Source organism: Acinonyx jubatus, chromosome B2 (genome assembly GCF_027475565.1).
Source record: "Acinonyx jubatus isolate Ajub_Pintada_27869175 chromosome B2, VMU_Ajub_asm_v1.0, whole genome shotgun sequence".
NCBI lineage: Eukaryota > Metazoa > Chordata > Mammalia > Carnivora > Felidae > Acinonyx > Acinonyx jubatus.
Window position 1 is genome coordinate 53,845,055 of NC_069385.1, and position 21,427 is coordinate 53,866,481.

General features: G+C 37.4%; 1 protein-coding gene across 1 annotated transcript in view; it reads left to right on the top strand.

The window, feature by feature from the left end:
* Nucleotides 1-21,427, top strand: part of SNX3 (sorting nexin 3) — a 49,824-nt gene that overhangs the window by 16,517 nt on the left and 11,880 nt on the right. The gene's annotated exons all lie outside the window — the stretch shown is intronic.

Below are 21,427 nucleotides of genomic sequence, written 5' to 3' on the forward strand. Positions count from 1 at the left end.
GGGGTTCCCATATCACATTTCTGTCTAACACTGAATATAGATTTCTTTGTTGTTTTTCTTTTAGCTTTCTGAATTGAATATTCCACTGCTTTTTGGTTTCCATTGTTTAAGGGGAGAAGTCATCTGTTAATCTTACTGTGTGTCTCCCTATATATGATGAGTTGTTTTTCTTTGCCATTTTCAAGATTTTCTGGTTTTTGGCTTTTAACAGTTTGACCATGATGGGTACGTGTGGATCTCTTTATGTTTCTCCTACTTGGAATTCATGGAACTGCACGGATGTGTAGATTAAAGATTTTAGTCACATTTGGGAAGTCTTTGGCCATTCTTTATTGTTTTTTCTCTTACTGTGAGACTCCCATTACATGTGTGTTGGTTCCTATGATGGCGTCTCACAGGTCTTTGAGGCTGTTTGTTCTGTTTTCTTCCTGTTTTTTAGAATGAACAATTTTTATTGATCTGTCATTTACTGATTTCTTTTGTCTGCCAGCTCAAATCTGTTGAGCTCATCCAGTGAATTTTTAATTTTAGTTACTACACTTTTCAACTCCAATTCCAATGTGAGTCTTCCTTATAATCTCTTTGTTGAGATGCTCTATTCATTGAATCACTGTCATCATTATTTCCTCGAATTCTATAAGCATAGTTTCTTTTAGTTGTTTGGACATATTTATTGTGTTAGCTGTTTTGAAATCCTTGTCAGCTAAGTCCAACATCTGAACCTCTTCAGAGAGGTTTTTTGTTTTTTTTTTTAATGTTTATTTTTTTTGAGAGAGTGCACCCATGAGCAGGGTAGGGGCAGAGAGGGAGAGAGGGAATCCCAAACAGGCTCCACACTGTCAGCACAGAGCCCAATGCAAGGCTCAGTCCCATGAACCGTGAGATCATGACCTGAGCCCAAATCAAGAGTCAGATGCTCAACCGACTGAGCCACACAGGTGTCCCAAGATAGTTTCTGTTGAAAACAATTCTGTTTTTTCCCTGTATATGGAATACATTTTCCTGTTTCTTTGCATGTTTCATAATATTTTTTTGTTAAGCTGATCATTTTAGATAATAGAGACTCATGAGTTATGTCACCTCTCGCCCCTCTCCAGTTGGGAGAGGGTCTGTTACTGTATCTTTATTTTTTTAAGGACCTGCCTGCATGAAGTCTGGAGTATGCTGTTGCTAATATCTCTGATTTTTTTTCCCCACAATTCTTGTTTGTTTTTTAAGCCTGGTTTCCTAGAGGTCACCCTTGGATCAGTATAACTTAATGGTCAGCCAGTGACTTGGTCAGAGGTTGTGCATAAACACCTAGAGCCATGAAAGCTTCTGCCCTTTGACAGTGAATTTGTATGTAGGTTGGGGAATGAATTCGTATGTAGGTTGAGGAATGAATTCAAAGCATAGGCCGTTTACAAGTTCTAACTTTTAGTTTGTGCCAAGTCTTCTCATGTCCATGGCTCTTCTGTATCTGTGAAAGACCTCACAGCCAGAGATCTGTAGATAAGTAGGGTCCTTGCCATCTTTTCTGAGTCTGCATGCAGCTTTGTGCAAGGACACAGCCTTTCAGACCACCAGGGATAAGGGGGAACTTAATTAAGGCCCATCATGGTTGTGCCATTCTTAGGACATCTCTGCTAAGCTTCCATCAAATCTGCTGATTTGTTTCTTGTCCTAGTCAACCTTGGAATTGTCCAAAGTCAATCTTTGGCTGCTGCAATATTGGCCTTCCCCTTGTTTGCCACCAAGATCCCTGTTGTTCTCAACAATATGCCCTGCATCTGGAACTTTTCTGCATTCTTATTTTAATCAAGTCACTCCCCTCTGGCAGTGATGGTGCTGGTTTAACCCCACTGGTAAAACTACCACAGATGGAGCTGTTAAAACAGCACAGACTTCACTGTTCTTACCTGAGGTTCACTATTTTTTCTTGAATAAGTGTTTTTCAATTTGTTACAGGTCTTTAGTCAGTTTTCAGAATCCTGATAGGGTTGTCTTTGACATGTTTGTCTAGGTTTTTTGTTTTTTGTTTTTGTTTTTTCTTTTGAGAGAGAGCAGGGGGGAGAGGGCAGAGAGAGAATCCCAAGCAGGATCTGTGCTGTAGCACAGAGCCTTACACAGGGCTCAAACTCACAAACCGTGAGATCATGACCTGAGCTGAAACCCAAGAGTCAGGTGCTTAACCTACTGAGTCACCCAAGTGTCCCTAGGTTTTTTTGTTTTTTGTTTTGTATCTAATGTTTATTTGTTTATTTAGAGAGAGGGGGAGGGAGGGACGGAAGGAGAATCCCAAGCAGGCTGCACGCTGTCATTGCAGAGCCAACGTGGGGCTTGATCTCACAGACCATGAGATCATGACCTGAGCCTAAATCAAGAGTCGGATAGATGCTCAACTGACTGAGCCAGCCAGGCACCCCAACACGTTCATCTAGTTTTTATCACTGAGTTTTTGTAGAGGGGGAGGCTTTGCTTATTAGCTTTTTACTCCACCATTCCAGCAGCTCTACCCTTAGCTTTTTTTTTTAATTTTTTTTTTAACATTTATTTTTGAGAGGCAGAAGGAGACAGAGTATGAGTGGGGCAGGGGAAGAGAGAGAGAGACAGACAGACAGACAGACAGAATCCAAAGCAAGCTCCAGGCTCTGAGCTATCAGCACAGAGCCCAATGTGGGGCTCAAACTCATGAACCATGAGGTCATGACCTGAGCCGAAGTTGGCGCTTAACTGACTGAACCACCCAGGTGACTCTACCCTTACCTTTTTAAAATTTTTTATTAAAAAATTTTTTTTAATGTTTACTTTTTTATTTTTGAGAGAGAGAGAGAGAGACATGGAGCATGAGTTGGGGAGGGGCAGAGAGAAAAGGAGACACAGAATTCAAAGCAGGCTCCATGTTGTCAGCACAAACCATGAAATCATGACCTGAGCTGAAGTCAGATGCTTAACCAACTGAGCCATCCAGGCACCCCCACCCTTACCTTTTTACATTATACTTTTCTTTGAGATTTCATATTTTTAAGAGATCTTACTAATATTATTATGCTTTTAATGTTAACTTATGTGTGCTCAGAAGCACTTTTTGTGCAATGTTCAAGTGTTTTTAAAGGCTTCTTGATCAAGTATTACTTAGTTTCTTGCACACAGTAGTTTAGGTACTTATTAGATGCTTAGTGGAGTTTTTAAAGTTTTATTTATTTAACATCTGGTTTGGGTTAGGTACTATAAGTGTGCCTTAAGAGCATGAACTTTGAACTTGAACATGAATTCCCTCTCTCTCTGCCTATTTGTATGCATGTGACCCTAAGCAAATTACCTCACTCCACATTTTGAGTTTCTTCAGCCATAAAATGAGACTTCAGAGGATTAAATGTGACATATGGCATGACATTTGTCCTACACTAGGTAGCCAATAAGTGATAATGTGTGAAGTAATAGTAGTTCCTCTTTAATTATTGAGGTAAATGGCAGTATCTTCATTTTAAAGATGATGCAACTCAGATTTAGAGAAGGAAAGTAACTTGACATGGTCATACTGTTTATGAGTTCCAGAGGAGAACTTGAGCCCAGGTCTGTTTGAGTATTTTATCTGTTTCTTACTGCTTCCAGAAATCAGAAATGGTATCACAAATTTATGATTAGCTCCTACTATGCTAAGTTTAGAAATGTACAAAGGTCGGGGCGCCTGGGTGGCGCAGTCGGTTAAGCGTCCGACTTCAGCCAGGTCACGATCTCGCGGTCCGTGAGTTCGAGCCCCGCGTCAGGCTCTGGGCTGATGGCTCAGAGCCTGGAGCCTGTTTCCGATTCTGTGTCTCCCTCTCTCTCTGCCCCTCCCCCGTTCATGCTCTGTCTCTCTCTGTTCCAAAAATAAATAAACGAAAAAAAAATTAAAAAAAAAAAAAGAAATGTACAAAGGAAACATTGAATGAATATATACACTCACATATATTTGCTTGCATCCCCCCCCCCATAATGTAGCATGTCAGAAACTTCCACTGAAAGTGGAATAACAATATTTAAATTTAAGATACAACCGTACTCACTAGAACCTTGAATATCCTGGTGAGTGGAAAAAGCAGGGACTTTAAACTCTTCATCTACAGAATTGAACATCTAAACTTGAAGTTTTTTCATACATAATGATGTATACATAAAAGTATACCTAGAAAATATTTTTATTAGCTTTGAAAGGTTGTGTATACATGTCTTTTTCATAATAATGTACTCCCCAAACTGTGTACTGTCTTACAGAAGCTTGCCCCATGGTATCCTACTATTCTTAATTTCTCTGTCCTTACCCTTACCTATCCTTGTCTGTATAAAGTCTGCTAAATCAGGGACCATGTCCATGTACTTAGTGTTCATGGTAGATTCTCAATTAATGCCTTTTATTCTGTATTGTTTTTAGCACTCCAGGTAACATTAGTGGCTTATGAGACTTCATAATTAATACTTATAGATGTTATGACTTAAAATGTATCATTTGCCATACTTCCAAGTAGGGTTTGGGAGCTAGAAGTGAAGGATCTGGAATGATTTCCTTTCCTTACAAACTTCACAATTCAGAGGAGACGGCAGGGAAAGGAAAGTATGAGGAGAAAAGAAGCTAGACTGGGCCGCCTGGATGGCTCAGTCGGTTATACATCCAACTTTGGGTCAGGTCATGATCTCGCAGTCTGTGAATTCGAGCCCCATGTCAGGCTATGTGCTGACAGCTCGGAGCCTGGAGCCTGCTTCAGATTCTGTCTCCCTCTCACTCTGCCCTTCCCCTGCCATGCTCTGTCTCTCTCTCTCTCTCAAAAATAAATAAGCATTAAAAAAAATTTTTTTGTTTAAAGAGGCTAGACCAGGTACTCAGAAATGAACTTAAATTATGAGGGACAGAACCAGAATACCCTGCTCTCCAGCCCCCCACCCCACTGCCAACACTGAGTATACCTAACAGTTAAAGAGAGTATGCTGGCAAGAAAATTTTTTGAATTATACGGACTTAATAATGTATTGAAATCTTTGATGACAAGTTACAACTCCTCTTGTGACCTGTGCTCTTTCCAGTAGTTTATTATGAGGGTTCTTGAGAGAGTTAGGTACTGTTTCTAATAAAAGGGTTTTGTGTTAGTGATTTGAGTACCTTCGGGTTATTAGAACAATAATCACTCTTTGTGGGGCTTTATGAAAGGAATAAAGTATTGTAATGACACTGCTGTCAGTCTCTACATTTAAAGCATGCCATGTATATAGTATTTAATATCATTGTCTAGTTGCTCTTATTATAGCTAATCACTCTCCCAAGAAGAGAAAGGAGTCTATTAATATAGGTATCACTCATGTCTTAGAGAACTAAGACTCATTAAATATGCTTTTTCATGTTTTCATGTTACAGGTAATATTTCATTCTTTGAAGAAACACCTCAGCTTCTTTTATAATGTAGGTGGCAAATTATTTCATACTATCTATTCTTAGAAGTTTATCAGGTTAGTGCAGAGAAAGCAATTTAGTCTTAAATTACAACTTTTGTTTTGGGACCTTGCTTTTGTTTAGAGTAGGAAATCTTCAGTTCCATCAACTTCTTAATTTACAGAGGAACACTTCCTTAACCGAGTATTCCATAATCAATTAACTATTTTAGCTTTTCTGGGAACCTCAGCTGCTCAGAACATAGTTAAGAGCTAATAAGGAAGCAAAAAAGTTAGCAGCAAGGAGTTAATTAGGTACCGTATTTTTATAAGTGAAATACTGCCCTCTCAATATGCTTCTTATTTAGCATAATTCTGCCAAAGTCAGATTACTGATTCAGTTATCTGTTACTGTGTAACAGACAACCCCAAAAGTTGGTGGCTTAAAACAACTAACATTCACTTTATCACATTTCTGCAGTTTGGTTAGGTCTTGGAAGGAACATCTTATCTCTGTTTTCCTTGATATCTGCTGGAGCAGCTTGACTGGGGCTGGAGGATTTATTTCCAAGATGATTCAGTCATATGGCTAGCTGGCAAGTTGGTGCTGGCTACTGACTGGGAGTTCAGCTGGGGCTATTGATCAGGTCCTGAGTTTCCTCCATGTGGATGACTAGACTTTTTTTTTTTTTTTTTATGTTTCTTTATTTTTGAGAGAGAAACAGAGTATGAGTGGGGGAGGGGCAGAGAGAGAGGGAGACACAGAATCCAAAGCAGGCTCTAGCTCTGAGCTGTCAGCACAGAGCCTGATGCAGAACTCGAACCCATGAACCACGAGATCATGACCTGATCCAAAGTTGGACACTTAACTGACTGAGCTACCCAGGCACCCCTGGATAACTAGACTTCTAACAGAATAGTGGTGTCTGGGTTCCAAGAGAGAATGTCTTTATGAACAGATGTTCCAAGAGGACAAGCCCCATTCACAAATACTTGCTAATATACCATTCATCAAAGGCGTTCACATGGCCAAGTCAATATAGGAGATGATACAGAAAGCTACTGGGAGGCATGATTTTTTGCAGGCAACGAAAGTAATAGCCTACTACAGTTATGTACCTCCTCAATCTACAGTATAGTATAACCTCTCTGGAGGATATTTTGAAGCCTTAACATTTACAGCCTTTGGCTCAGTAATTTCACCTTTAGGACTTTGTCCTAAGGAAAGTATATAAACTCCCTGGATCTGTATCAAGGCTTCATCTAGTTCTCATCCATAGCATTTTGCCAAGGGTGAGATAGCTGGTTAATGCAGGAGTTGGGATTAAAACCAGATTGTCTGGTTCCAGAGCTGCATACTTAATTATTGTATTATACCACCTCTTGTATAAGTAATGTGTATATAATCATGTTAGTGATACCAATTGAGAAGCTCATAACATAGTTAATAAAAATAGAAGTTGTACACATAAAAGTCTGAAAGGATATATATCAAAATGAAATCTCTACAAAGGAATATGTATTACTGTTCTAATTTTTTAATTGTATTGGACACTTTTTGTTTATTTTGAGAGAGAGAAAGAAAAAGAGCATGTGCATGCAGGGGAGGGGCAGAGCGAGAAGGAGAGACAGCCTGCATACAGGGCTCAATCTCAGGAACTATGAGATTGTGACCTGAGCCAAAATCAACCTGAGCTTAATTGACTGAACCACTAAGGTGCCCCTAATTTTAAGGATACTTTTTATGAGCCTGCTATGCAAACTTAATGTGTTCTTCATATGTATGTCGTGGGTTGTTTTTTTTTTTTTTAAGATTAAAAAATTTTTATTTATTTTATTTCATTATTTTTTTAGTGTTTGTTTGTTTGTTTATTTTGAGAGAGAGGGGAGAGTGAATTCCAAGCAGGCTCTGCACTGTCATCATGAGCCTGATATGGAGCTCAAACCCATGAACCATGAGATCATGTCCTGAGCCAAAACCAAGAGTGGGACATTTAACTGACTGAGCCACCCAAGCACCCCTTATTTTATTTTTTAAGTTTATTTATTTTGAGAAAGAAAGTGCAAGTGGGGGAGGGGCAGAGAAAGAGAGGGAGAGAGAATCCCAAGCAGGCTCTGCACTGTCAGTGCATGGCCCAATGTGGGGCTCAAACCCACCAACTATGAGATTGTGACCTGAGCTGAAGTCAGATGCTTAACCAATTGAGCCACCCAGGCACCCCAAAATTTTTTATTTTTAATCTTTACACCCAATTTGGGACTCAAACTCACAACCCCAAGACCAAGAGTTGTATGCTGCACTGACTGAGCCAGGCAGGCACCTCTTTATTTTATTTCTACTCTACCTCTTTAAACCCTCCCCACCCTCTGATTTCATGCTGTATCTCTTGAGATCTTTTTTTTTTAAGGTTTTTTTTTTAATTTTTTTTTTATTAATGTTTATTATTTTTGAGACAGAGAGAGACAGAGCATGAATGGGGGAGGGTCAGAGAGAGGGAGACACAGAATCCGAAGCAGACTCTAGGCTCTGAGCTGTCAGCACAGAGCCCGACGCGGGGCTCAAACTCACGGACTGTGAGATCATGACCTGAGCCGAAGTTGGACACTTAACCGACTGAGCCACCCAGGCGCCCCTCTTGAGATCTTTTTTAGATCCCTGTAGTCCATATGTGCCTGATAGTACATAAATAGAAGTTTAGAATACACTTAATGAATAGTTTCTTAACTAATATTCTTTCATTGGTTTCTACATTAAAGTTTTCTTAACAGTGACTTTGCATCCCATTTCCACTTACCCTCCTAAGGATTAGTTCCAAATCACTGTCCTTGAGGAGGTAAAATATTGTTGCCCATAATTGTCCTGGCTAAACTCACTTGGTCTTACAGATTCCTTAGCTCCCCTACCCTGTTTCACAGTTAGTAGGTATAGGACAGTGGTTCTAGAGCAGTGATTCTTGACCCTGGCTGCACCTTAGAATTACCTAAAAATACTGATGTTTAGGTTCCACCTCAAACTAATTTGAATGAAATTCTGTAGGTGGTAGCACTGGGGGTGTGTTGGGGGGGGGTTGTGTGGGAGTGGGTGGGTGTTTAAAACTCCTGAGAGGGGCGCCTGGGTGGCTCAGTTGGTTAAGCGTCCGACTTCAGCTCAGGTCACGATCTCGCGGTCATTGAGTTCGAGCCCCGCGTCGGGCTCTGGGCTGATGGCTCAGAGCCTGGAGCCTGCTTCCCATTCTGTGTCTCCCTCTCTCTCTGTCCCTCCCCCATTCATATTCTGTCTCAAAAATAAATAAACGTTAAAATAAAATAAAATAAAATAAAATAAAATAAAATAAAATAAAATAAAATAAAATAAAATAAAACTCCTGAGACAGTTCTAACCATGAAGCATGTTGGGAAGATACAGAAAATAATTTTGCACTTTTAAAATTGTTCAAAAAACCTCGTAAGCTATTAATAGGCAGTTTTCTTTCAGGAGAAGCCTATATAAGCTTATGTAAATGTTCATAAACTATTACAAACAAATTTTTCTTTACAGTAGAATTATTACTGCTCGGTTTCCTTAAAGGTTGCTCATTGGAAACCTTGCATGAGCTCATAAAATGAGTCTTGTTGCCGATTCACAAATGAAGACTATGGACGAAGTAGGAAAAGTATATGGAATTACTTGATTTATGCATTAAAACAGTCTAGATAATTTCTTCTCTACTGTTTTGGAAATTATGCCGTAAAGGATACTTCTTTCGTGTTGTGCACCTGAAACTAATATCATATTGTATGTCAACTATACTTCAGTTTTTTTAAAAAAGGATACTGCTTTTAAAATAATGGGAAATTGTATCACTAGAAGGCCATGTCCTTATTTTTTTTTTTTTTTTTTAAAGAAAGAAACTAAACTAAATACCTTGGCTTAGTGACAATCTACATTTCAAAGGTTCTGTGGACTAAAAGCTTATTCTTCACTTAAATGACTTCTCCCCAGCCATATTTAGAGTTCATCTAGGTTATAAACCATATCTCCAGTTATTCATGCTGTTCCAGATTGGGTAAAACAAGTATCAAAAGTACTGAAGGGCGAGGTAATAGCTTAAGCACTTCTCAGCTTATCCTTTATCTCTAGATGTAGATATTTGGAGAAATGCAGCCGTTTAATGAGAACTCGAGTGAGGCATCCATTTACATCTCTTAGGATTGGTTAAATAGAGTATGGTCTATTGAGTATACTTTTGATGTTGTTGCCAGTCTCTTTTTTTCAAATGTACACGTGACACTATCTGAAGAAATACTAGAAACACCTAGTAAACATTTTTCTAATATCTATTGTTAAGCTATATTCAGGTGATCACATTTTGAGGCTCGGTTTTCTGTTTGGCTACCAGTGATAATCAGGTTACATATAGGATATCTATGAGCTGCTGACTTTAATAGGTCAGCCTATGTAAATGTGTAAGACCCAGCTTTTTGGAGACCAGTGTGACTGTTTCCTCTGCTTACATGTGAAGGGAGCACTTATTTTAGAGCTCTATACTGTGGTTTCAAAAATCTGTTCTTCAGTATATAATGTCTGTTTGGATTCCTGGTGATTTTACTCTGTGTGATTAGTAATATCTTCTGGGAAATGGCTGGTTTCTCTTTTATACAAATGGCAGGGTTTTTAACTGTTTATATTTGTGTATAGTTGACACAGTGTTATATTAGTTTTGGGTGTACAGCCCAGTGATTTAAAATGTCTATAGGTTGTCCTGTGCTCACCACTAAATAGCAGTTTTAGAGTCCAGGCATACAGACATCTCATGACGTTTCATCCTTTTGGAGTTTTGTTTCTAGTATATTATTAGAACAAATAAAAACCAACTAAATAATACTGAATAGTTTTCTTTAAGCCTTTACTCTCATTCTTTTCAAGTTTTCTAAATATCCCAGGTATCTGATATAATTAGCCCATCACCTTTTCACGTGCTCTGCAAAATATATTCTCTTGCAAATGAAAAGGCAAGATATACAGAAGCTTGAGAATTGCCCTGAATTTCTCCTAAAACAAGTACAGATATCCATGGCTTCGTTTAGACTATAAATCCTCTTCTTAATCTATTTACTAAATCAAATTGTGAACATAATATACTTACAGATCTGTATGTTGACACTATATTTGGCAGAGAGTAGGACTTTCATGAAGTAAGCCAGCCTCCTCATCGTTAAAGTCAGGCAGATAACTTCACCTGAAAGTGTAAATTTCTCCAAGAAGCAGAATGCATTTTGTGCTCTGACGGTTCTGTAAGTTTAAGTTTAGGTGGATAAATTCCAAATGGCACTAAATTTTATTATGAGGGCCAAGTGCAAAAATAAGAAAAAACTTAGTATAAAAAGGAAAAAAGGTAATCTTACATTGGAGAAATCTGGCTGACTTAACCTTAATCAAGTGAGCCAATAATAGGACAAACTGACATCATGTCCCTTCTGATGTGATGATGCACTGAGAAAGCTTCGACATTCCTGCCGTTAGGAACATTGCTGCCAGAAATGCAGGACATGAAACTGGTCGTGAGGAAACAGACAAACTCAAATGTATAAAGTATCTCAAATATCTGGCCTGCACTGTGTAAAATTGTCAATGTCTTGAGTGACAAAAAAGTCAGGAAGGCTGTTCTAAGTTGAAAGACTAAAGAGATAACAAGACAGAAATTGATTCTTTTTTTTCCCCCTAAAATATTTATCCATTGTATGGTTTCCCAAGTATTAAAAAAGAAATTATCTGGGCTAGTTTAACTTCTAAACCATCTATTTTGATATACTTTCACATTATTACCCCCAGTTTATATAGGTGAGCAAATTGAAAAACAGGTTAACTTGCCCAAGTCATACAGCTAAATGATAGTGCTGGAATTTGAACCTAGACAGAGCCTGAGCTCTTAACCACTGTTGTAATGTAGAATATTATAAAGTGTATGCTTTCATATTGAATGAATGAATCTCTGAGATTTGAAGGTAAGAATGACAAAGAGTAGGGTTACTGACTTTAATTTTCTTTGACTATAGAAGGAATAGTATGACTGCCTGTGAAAAGTTTTATAAAACAAGGTATTAAAAATAATCTTAAATTTCACTAAAATGTCATTTATTTGAAGCATTGAATGCTTTTCTTTTATATTTTCCCTTTTTCTGTTCTGTATTTCATTTGTTTCCACTCTGATCTTTATTATTTCCTTCCTTGTTTTTTATTTAGTTTGTTCTTCTATTTACTTAAGGTGGAAGTTTATTCATTTGAGATATTTCATCTTTTTTATTTTTTATTTTATTTTATTTTTTAAGGTTTATTTTTGAGACAGAGAGAGACAGAGCATGAACGGGGGAGGGTCAGAGAGAGGGAGACACAGAATCTGAAGTAGGCTCCAGGCTGTCAGCACAGAGCCGACGCGGGGCTCGAACTCAAACTGCGAGATCATGCCCTGAGCCAAAGTTGGTCACCCAATCAACTGAGCCACCCAGGCCCCCCTTGTCTTTTTTAATGTGGACATTTACAGCTGTAAATTCCATCTCAGCACTGTGTAGCTGCTTGTTGTATGATCTTTTGAACCAGTCAGACGTGTTATAGTAATAGTTTCTAAGCTTGTGTATTAATCATCTGGGGAACTTTTTTAAAGGCCTCTTTCCGCCAGAAACTGAAGAGGGGGAAGGCCTCTTTCTCCTAGAAACTGAAGAGGGGGAAGGCCTCTTTACCCTAGAAACTGATATAATGGCTCTGAGGTAGTCCTCAAGACTGGTTGTTTGGTTTGGTTTGGTTTTTAGAGACTACCCAGATTACTACCATTTGAGAACGTATTGAGCTATACGTATACCTCAATGTTATTTGTTCACTTTTCTCTACTTGTGTTATATTTCCATTTAAGAAATTGTTTTAAGCTGGGCACCTGGATGGCTCAGTCGGTTAAGCATCTGACTTCAGCTCAGGTCATGATCTCACGGTTCATGAGTTTGAGCCCCGTGTCAGGCTCTGTGCTGACAGCTTAGTGCCTGGAGCCTGCTTCAGATTCTGTGTCTCCCCCTCTCTCTGCTCCTCTCCTGCTCATGGTCTGTGTCTCTCTTTCTCTCAAAAAACGTTTAAAAAAAAATTTTTTTTTTAAAGAAATTGTTTTAAGCTGCCTACGTAGTTCTGAAGCATAACTGGGTTGAAGAATCACTGATGTCTTTGATTTTGGTAGTAGTGGTAGGATATAGAGTAGAAATTTTGTATTTTTTTCTCTTTTTAACATTGTGTCCCATTTTTAGATGTGTATTTTAAAGTTCCTTTCAGTGCCAGATGTGAACATTTCTTGTAGTCTCAGCTTTTGCCTCCCTTGATAATATAGGTAATTTATTTTATAGTTTTCCAAAGAAATGTTATTAAGTACTGGTGACAAATTTACTAGTATTTGGGTTATAATGATTAAAAAGGCATATTTTGGAATGGTGAATAAAATAGTTTTTATAGACTTTGTGAATTCCAGGCACCAACCTACTTATTTTCGAGAGGCAAATAAATGTAATTCTTTGCCTTTTAAATGTTAGTTTGGGCCATAGCCCTGACATAGCTTTAAGTGATTGTTGACATTGTGTTTCTTATATAGATCCTATGGGAATAGTTGATGGAAATGTTCGTAGGAGTCTGTGTCTTTCCTTCAGATGTATAGTGACACCTGATTTGTTCAGCTTTCATAATTCCATGAATGTAATTGAGAAGACCAGGCCTATTCAAACTTGCCTTCAGTTCTTACTAATGATACATACTTCCCAAATAGATGAAGACTATGACTTAGTTTATTGTTCTTGCCTGATAGTGGACTTAAGTTTTACTTGTCTCAATCTTGCCTGTCTCTGGTCACTGTTCCTACTAATAAAATACTGTTATTTTATACAAATGGCTGAGTTTGACACTTTTACTTATTAGGTAAAGTAACAGCTAGGCAGTAAATAGTGGCTTCTAGTTTATGCTCAGTGTGAGTTTAGATCACCTTCTAAAACTAGGGAGAAAATATGAATGTCAGGGTTACAGAATACTAAATGTTGCCTTTTAAAAGATTCAGAAGTTTTAGTCATCTTAAGTAAGTTAACCATATTTAAGTCTAATTTACATTTAATTTCAGAGTTCATTTTATTTCTCTCAGGGTAAGTCTAAAGCATTTTAAATGAAATCCAAAGTAAAACTTATAAGGAACTTTTGCTATAATTTGCCTCCATAGTTTGGCTTTTGTCCATATTCTACAAGCAGATAAACCCTAGAAATAGCTAGAACCAACTATTTTTTATTTTTAAGGTACAGTTGATGTATTATATTAGTTTCAGGTGTACAGCATAATGATTCCATATTTATGTACACTGTGAAGTGATCATAGGAAGCCTAGTTATCATCTCTCACCATACATAGTTAAAAATTTTCTTGTGATGAGAGAACCAGCTTTTCTTCATGCTGCCTCATGCACAACATGTAGCTAATCTGTCCAGTTCTGTGGCTTCAACTTTTGTGGTAACTTCTCTGTCCTATTTTTCTGTGTCAAAGTTATTTTCCTGTTGGGAGATGTTTATTAACTCCTGGTTCTAACAGATACATACTTCGCCAGGTACTCAGGGTACAGTTTAACCTTTTCAGTTTTCCCATGATCTGTGCACTTTAGACTACTCTGCATGTAGTTCACACTGTTTTCACCATTCTCCACGGTCTTCCTATAGTATAGCTTACTCCGTGTGTTAAAAGAAAACTGGCCAAATCAATTGTCAATTCCTTTATTATTATAGGAATATTATTATAATATTATTATATAGTATATATATACACTTTACATATTTAATATATATAATATATATTATATATAAAAATACCATTATGATAAAAATGGTATCATACTGTATATACTGTTCTGAAAGTTCTTTTATAAGATTTTATTTTTTTATGTAATCTCTGCCCCAACATGGGGGTTGAACTCCCGACACTGAGATCCAGAGTCGCATGCTCAAAAAAAAAAAGAGTCGTATACTCTACTGACCGAGCCAGCCAGTCTCCCCTGTTCTGAAACTTATACTTAATATGTCTCAGGCAGGCTTTCCAATCAGTCTGGCTAAATTGTAGTTTGTAAAAGCTGTATAATATTTCATTTTATGTTTGTAACAGTTTTACTAGGTTTTGTTTGTTTTACTGTTACATGAACATGCTTAAGTAAATTTCTATATGCCAATATCTTTTTGTATATGTGGAAATATTTGTAGGATTAATTCCTAGTGGGATTGTTGGCTTAAAACATATATGCATTTATAAGAGTGATAGATGTCACCAAAATGCCTTTTTTAAAGATTGTACAGTTTTTACTACCATCAGCAGATTTTTCAAGTGTCTCTGTCTCTCCCCATACCTCCACTAGGTATTAAAATGTAATACCTGGCTGTCTGATGAGTGAAAATGGGATCTTACTGTTTTAACTAGCATTTCTTGTGTGAGTGAAGTTGAACATTATTGCCATGAGTCTTTCTGTGTTCTGCTGGTTTTATTCATCTTTATCCTTCACTGTCTCTAAGTTCTTTACATTTTAATAAAGCTATCCTTTTGTTTTATGTTGCAAATATTTCTTACAGTTTGTTCTTGGTCTTTCCGCTTTGTTTTTGTTTATGGTGTATGTTATTTTTAACCACGTAGATTTAAACTTTTTAACCTCCCTATTATAGTATAAGCTTCATAAGGGCTGGGGCTCCATCTCAGTCATCTTTGTATTCCCCACCTTACCTAGCACTAGTCCTATTATAGATGTTCCCAAACTGTAATTATAGCTTGAATCTTCCTAAACCTGTAGGGAAAAAAGTAATCATCCTAACCCTTCCCTGTTTAAAACACCAAGCTGGAACATTTTATGAGTGTTAAATAAGTTGAAAGTGACCAATGAAGTGTTTGTAATTAACAGTGGCTTAAAGAAAACACCTCACTTTTTCATTTTTATTTTAATCAAATTGAGTTGAAAAACAGTGTTGATCAAGAGGAAGTTAACAAGCAAACTTGCCACTCCAAATGTAATGTGTAAATATTAAGAATTACATGATGCAGGGAGCCTGGGTGGCTCAGTTGGGTGTCCGGCTCTTGATTTCAGTTTGGCTCATGATCCCAGAGTCATGGGATCGAGCCCCACGTTGGGCTCCACACCTAGCGTGGAGACTGCTTAAAATTCTCTTTCTCCCTCAGCCCCTCTTCCCTGCCCACTGTGTGCACTCTCACTCTCTCAAAATAAAAAATTAAATTTAAAATTAAAATTCCCTTAAAAAAAACCAAATTGCATAATGTGACTTGATCAAAACTCTAAAGCAGTTCTCATATAAAGAGAAATCCTACCCAGCTGAGGAAACTAAATAAAAGAATTTTAAAATATATAATCTATCAAACTATTAGCTAATCATAGAAAGGAATGGACTTTTTCTCCATTCTCCCACTCCTCTTCTATTAAAGTGAATCAGATATAGTCATGATTGTGTCAAAAGTTCAAAAGGGAAAATGGAAGGTAAAATGAGCTGAATTGGCACTCTTCCCTCAACATTGTACCTGTAAGCTTGATATGTTGTTTCAGAGATTAACTTTATGGACTTCCGTACCCAGAAGTATGAAAATTCTTAGGGAACTCTTTCACAAGCTTGATCTTAACATATTGAATAAAGAGAGCAGCTAATCCCTTTTGTAAAGTAATTTGAGAGGAGGGAATTCAAAATGTAAAATCTCACCTGCAGAAAACACTCAATTCTATAAAAGCCTTTCTATCTTTAGACACTTACAAAGACTTAATATTTTAATGCGGAAGGGTGAGCTTGGTTAAAAAGCCAATGGGTGAAATTAGAGAGAAATAATCCAGTGCTTTCTTTCTGGGAATTATCATCCTGCTCCCCAGGGGACCTAATTTTATTCCCTGTGGGGAATGAGAATACCCCTCTGTATAGCAAGCCAGCATCTCTAAATATAAGCTTGACTTTTAGTATAATAAGAGTCTTGTTAGGTGCAATTTTGCTCTTAGTCATTAATACAATGAACAAATGTTGTGGTTACCTGGGAAAGAAAATTCAAGTGCTTTTAAACCTCCTGTGAGATTTGGTTTCATGCTTGAAACCTATCCAGTGTTCTGCCCAATAGCATCTGTAGAGGATTCCAAGCTATAAGGTATACAACATAGAGAAGCTAATACACTTTGGAAAAAATTGAGAATACTACAAAATGGGTTTAAGGTCCTGAATAAAAAGCTTTTCTTTTGCTGAATGACAATAACTTATCAGTGGCATTAAGCTTAACAGATGATTGAAATTTTCTTTTAAGAGTGAGTTTTACATAATGGATGATGTCCCTATATACAATGTATTTCTTCTGGTGACACTTTATTCTTTTCAACTGTAAAACATTTTGCTGTTCTATAAGTGCAGAGACTGAATTAAAGACAAAATGTAATCTAAGAGTATATAGGGTTTGGTTTTTTGGTTTTTTTTTTTTTTTTGAGACAGAGAAAGCACAAGTGGGGGAGGGGCAGAGAGAGAGAATCCCAAACAGGCTCCACACTGCCAGCAGGGATCCTGGAGCGGGGCTTGAACCCACAAACTGTGAGTTCATGAGCTGAACCAAAGTCAGATGCTTAACCAACTGAGTCAACCAGGTGCCCCCTAAGAGTGTATAGTCGTAAATAGCATATTCAGTATGGTATGGCATTAATTGTTTTAGATCATTTTTGTCCCTTATAAACATTGTGATATTATATGCATTTTAAGTTCTATTCTTGATAATAAAGTCATGGTGACATACTGCTTCTGCTAATAGTCCTTAATCATAAGCCATTCTAAATTGGGTTTGGTAGTATATTTTCTCTCTTTATAGGATCAGTATAAGTAATAGGAATCTTTCTTGTTACTTTAAGTTTAGAGGTTGTTATAAGTGGTCCTTGCTATCTTGTAAAGAACAGTCTCCATTCCAATATAACCGCGAAGTACTGGGTATTATATTTTCAATTCTTAAACTTGCTGTCAGCCTGTAAAGCTGTGGATCTATGAACCTGATCTAATGTATGTAACTCATAATTTCACACTAGTAGTAAGAGTGCAGACATTGCACTCTTTCCCTACTAGTTTCTGGCATTCTTTTTGAAGACCATTAAGAAAAATCTTTTATTAGAGATCACAAATAACACTGCAGAAATACAAACAATAATAAGGGAATATTATGAGCAGTTATAAGACAATAAATTGGGCAATCTGGAAGAAATGGACAAATTCCTAGAAACATATAAACTACCCACACTGAAACAGGAAGAAATAGAAAACTTGAACAGACCCATAACCAGTAAAGAAATCGAATTAGTAATCAAAAATCTCCCAAAACACAAGAGTCCAGGGCCAGATAGCTTTCCAGGGGAATTCTACCAAACATTTAAAGAAGAGTTGACACCTATTCTATTGAAGCTGTTCCAAAAAATAGAAATGGAAGGAAAACTTCCAGTCTCATTCTATGGGGCCAGCATTACCTTGATTCCAAAACCAAAGACCCCACTGAAAAGGAGAACTATAGACCAACTTCCCTGATGAACATGGATGCAAAAATTCACAAGATACTTGCCAACCAGATCCAACAATACATTAAAAGAATTATTTACCATGATCAAGTGGGATTTATGCCTGGGATGCAGGGCTGGTTCAATATCGACAAATCAATCAATGTGATACATCACATTAATAAAAGAAAAGACAGTGGGGTGTCTGGTTGCTCAGTCAGTTAAGTGTCCGACTTCAGCTCAGGTCATGCATGATCTCACTGCTCACGATTTTGAGCCCTGCATTGGGCTCTGTGCTGACAGCTCAGAACCTGGAGCCTGGTTTGGATTCTGTGTCTGCCTCTCTGTGTCTCTCTCTCTGCCCCTCCCCTGCTTGCGCTCTGTCTCTGTCTCTCAAAAATAAAAAAAAACATTAAAAAAATTAACAAAACAAAGGACAAGAACCACATGATCCTCTCAATAGATATAGAGAAAGCATTTGACAAAATACAGAATCCTTTCTTGATAAAAGCCCTAAAGAAAGTAGGGATAGAAGGATCATACCTCAAGACCATAAAAGCCATATACAAAAGACCCACTGTTAATGTCATCCTCAATGGGGAAAAACTGAGAGCTTTCCCCCTAAGATCAGGAACGGGGCAGAGATGTCCACTCTTCACCACTGTTATTCAACATAGTACTGGAAGTCCAGCCTCAGCAATCAGATAACACAAATAAAAGTCATCCATATCGGCAAGGAGGGTGTCAAACTTTCACTCTTTGTTGATGACATGTTACTCTATATGGAAAACCCAAAAAATTTCACCAAAAACTGCTAGAACTGATCCATGAATTTAGCAAAGTCACAGGATATAAAATCAGCGCACAGAAATCAGTTGCATTTCTATATGCCAATAATGAGGCAGCAGAAAGAGAAATCAAGGAATCGATCCCATTTACAGTTGCACCAAAAATCATAAAATACCTAGGAATAAACCTAATCAAAGAGGTGAAAAATCTATACACTGGAAACTACAGAAAGCTTATGAAAAAATTGAAGACATAAAAAAATGGAAAAATATGCCATGTTCATGGACTGGAGAAACAAATACTGTTCAAGTGTCAGTGCTACCCAAAGCAATCTACATATTCAGTACGATCCCTATCAAAATAACACCAGCATTCTTCACAGAGCTAGAACAAACAATCCTAAAATTTGTATGGAACCAGAAAAGACCTCAAATAATCAAAGCAATACCGAGAAAGAAAACCAAAGCTGGAGGCTTCATAAGTCTGGACTTGAAGCTGTATTACAAAACTGCGATCCTCAAGACATTATGGTACTTGCACAAAAACAGACCCTTAGATCAGTGGGACAGAATAGAGAACCCAGAAATGGACCTGCAAACGTATGGCCAATGAATTTTTGACAAAGCAGGAAAGAATATCCAATGGAATAAAGAGTCTCTTTAGCAAATGGTGTTGGGGAAAGTGAACAGCGACATGCAGAAGAATGAATCTGGACCACTTTCTTACAGCATACACAAAAATAAATTCAAAATGGATGAAAGACTTAAACGTAAGACAGGAAGTCATCAAAATCCTAGAGGAGAAAGCAGGCAAATACCTCTGACCTCAGCCATAGCAACTTCTTACTCAACATGTCTCCAGAGGCAAGGGAAAAAAACAAAGCAAAAATGAACTGTTGGGACCTCGTCAAGATACAAACTTCTGCATGGCAAAGGAAACAATCAGCAAAACTAAAAGGCAACCTACAGAATGGGAGAAAATATTTGCAAATGACATATCACATTAAGGGTTAGTATCCAAAATCTGTAAAAAAAACTTATCAAACTCAAACCCAAAATCCAATCCAGTGAAAAATGGGCAGAAGACATGAATAGACACTTTCCCAAAGAAGACATCCCGATGGCTAACAGACACATGAAAAAAATGGTCAACATCATTCGTCATCAGGGAAATACAAATGAAAACCACAATGAGAGACCACTTCACACCTGACAGAATGGCTAACATTAACAACTCAGGCAACAACAGATATTGGCAAAGATGTGGAAAAAGAGGAACATTTTTGCACTGTTGGTGGGAATGCAAACTGGTGCAGTCACTCTGGAAAACAGTATGGAGGTTCCTCAAAAAATTAGAACTACCCTATGACCCAGCAATTGCACTACTAGGTATTTATCCAAAGGATACAGGTATGTTGTTTTCAAGGGGCACATGCACCCCAATGTTTATATCAGTGCTATCGATAACGGCCAATGTATGGAAAGAGCCCAAATATCCATCAACAGATGAATAGATAAAGAAGATGTGGTATATATAAACACAATGGAGTATTACTTGGCCATCAAAAAGAATGACGTCTTGAGGCACCTGGTAGCTCAGTTGGCTAAGCATCCAACTTCAGTTCACGTCAGGATCTCACGGTTCATGGGTTTGGGCCCCACATTGGGCTCTGCACTGACAACTTGGAACCTGGAGCCTGCTTCAGATTCTCTCTGTCTCTTTCTTTATCAGAAATAAACATTAAAAAAAAAAATTAGTCTTGCCATTTGCAATAACATGGATGGAACTAGAGTGTATTATGTTAAGTGAAATTAGAGAAAGACAAATATATGACTTCACTCATGTAGAATTTAAGACACAAAACAGATGAACATAAGGGAAGGGAAGCAAAAATAATATAAAAACAGGGAGGGGGATAAAACATAAGAGACTCTTAAATATAGAGAACAAACAGAAGGTTGCTGGAGGGATTATGGGTGGAGGGATGGGCTAAATGGGCAAGGAGTATTAAGGAGAATACTTGTTGGGATAATAACTGGGTGTTACATGTAGGGGATGAATCACTGGATTCTACTCCTGAAATCATTATTGCACTATATGCTAACTGGGATGTAAATTTTTATATATATATGTATATGTATATATGTATATGTATATGTATATATATATGTATATGTATATATGTATATATATGTGTTTGTATATATATATGTATATATGTATGTACGTATATGTAAATTCATATATATAATTATATATATAATAAAGAATAATCCTTTATTTTATTGTGAAGCATCTAATCTAGTCATAATAACAAAATATTTTTTATTCCATTTCAAAGTAGTTAAGGTCTCTTTCCCCTGTGAGCATTGTATAGTAAGGTACTATCTAAACCAGCTCAAAGCAGTCGGAGATAGCTTTATTCTCACTCGTGTTCAGTTGACATTTGTACAGCTCACTGAAATAGAAAAAAAAAAATGGACTATATTTATGTAGCTGACCTCAGGCAGAATGATATCCTAAAGCATATGTACAGACATGCATTTTAAAGGTTGTGCTCTAGGGGTGCCAGGGTGGCTTAATTGGTTTGAGTGTCCCACTCTTGATTTCAGCTCAAGTCATGATTCCAGGGTCGTGGGATCAAGCCCCATATCGGGCTCCGTGCTGAGTGCTTGGAACCTGCTTGAGATTCTCTTTCCCTCTCTCTAAAAATTAAAAATAAATAA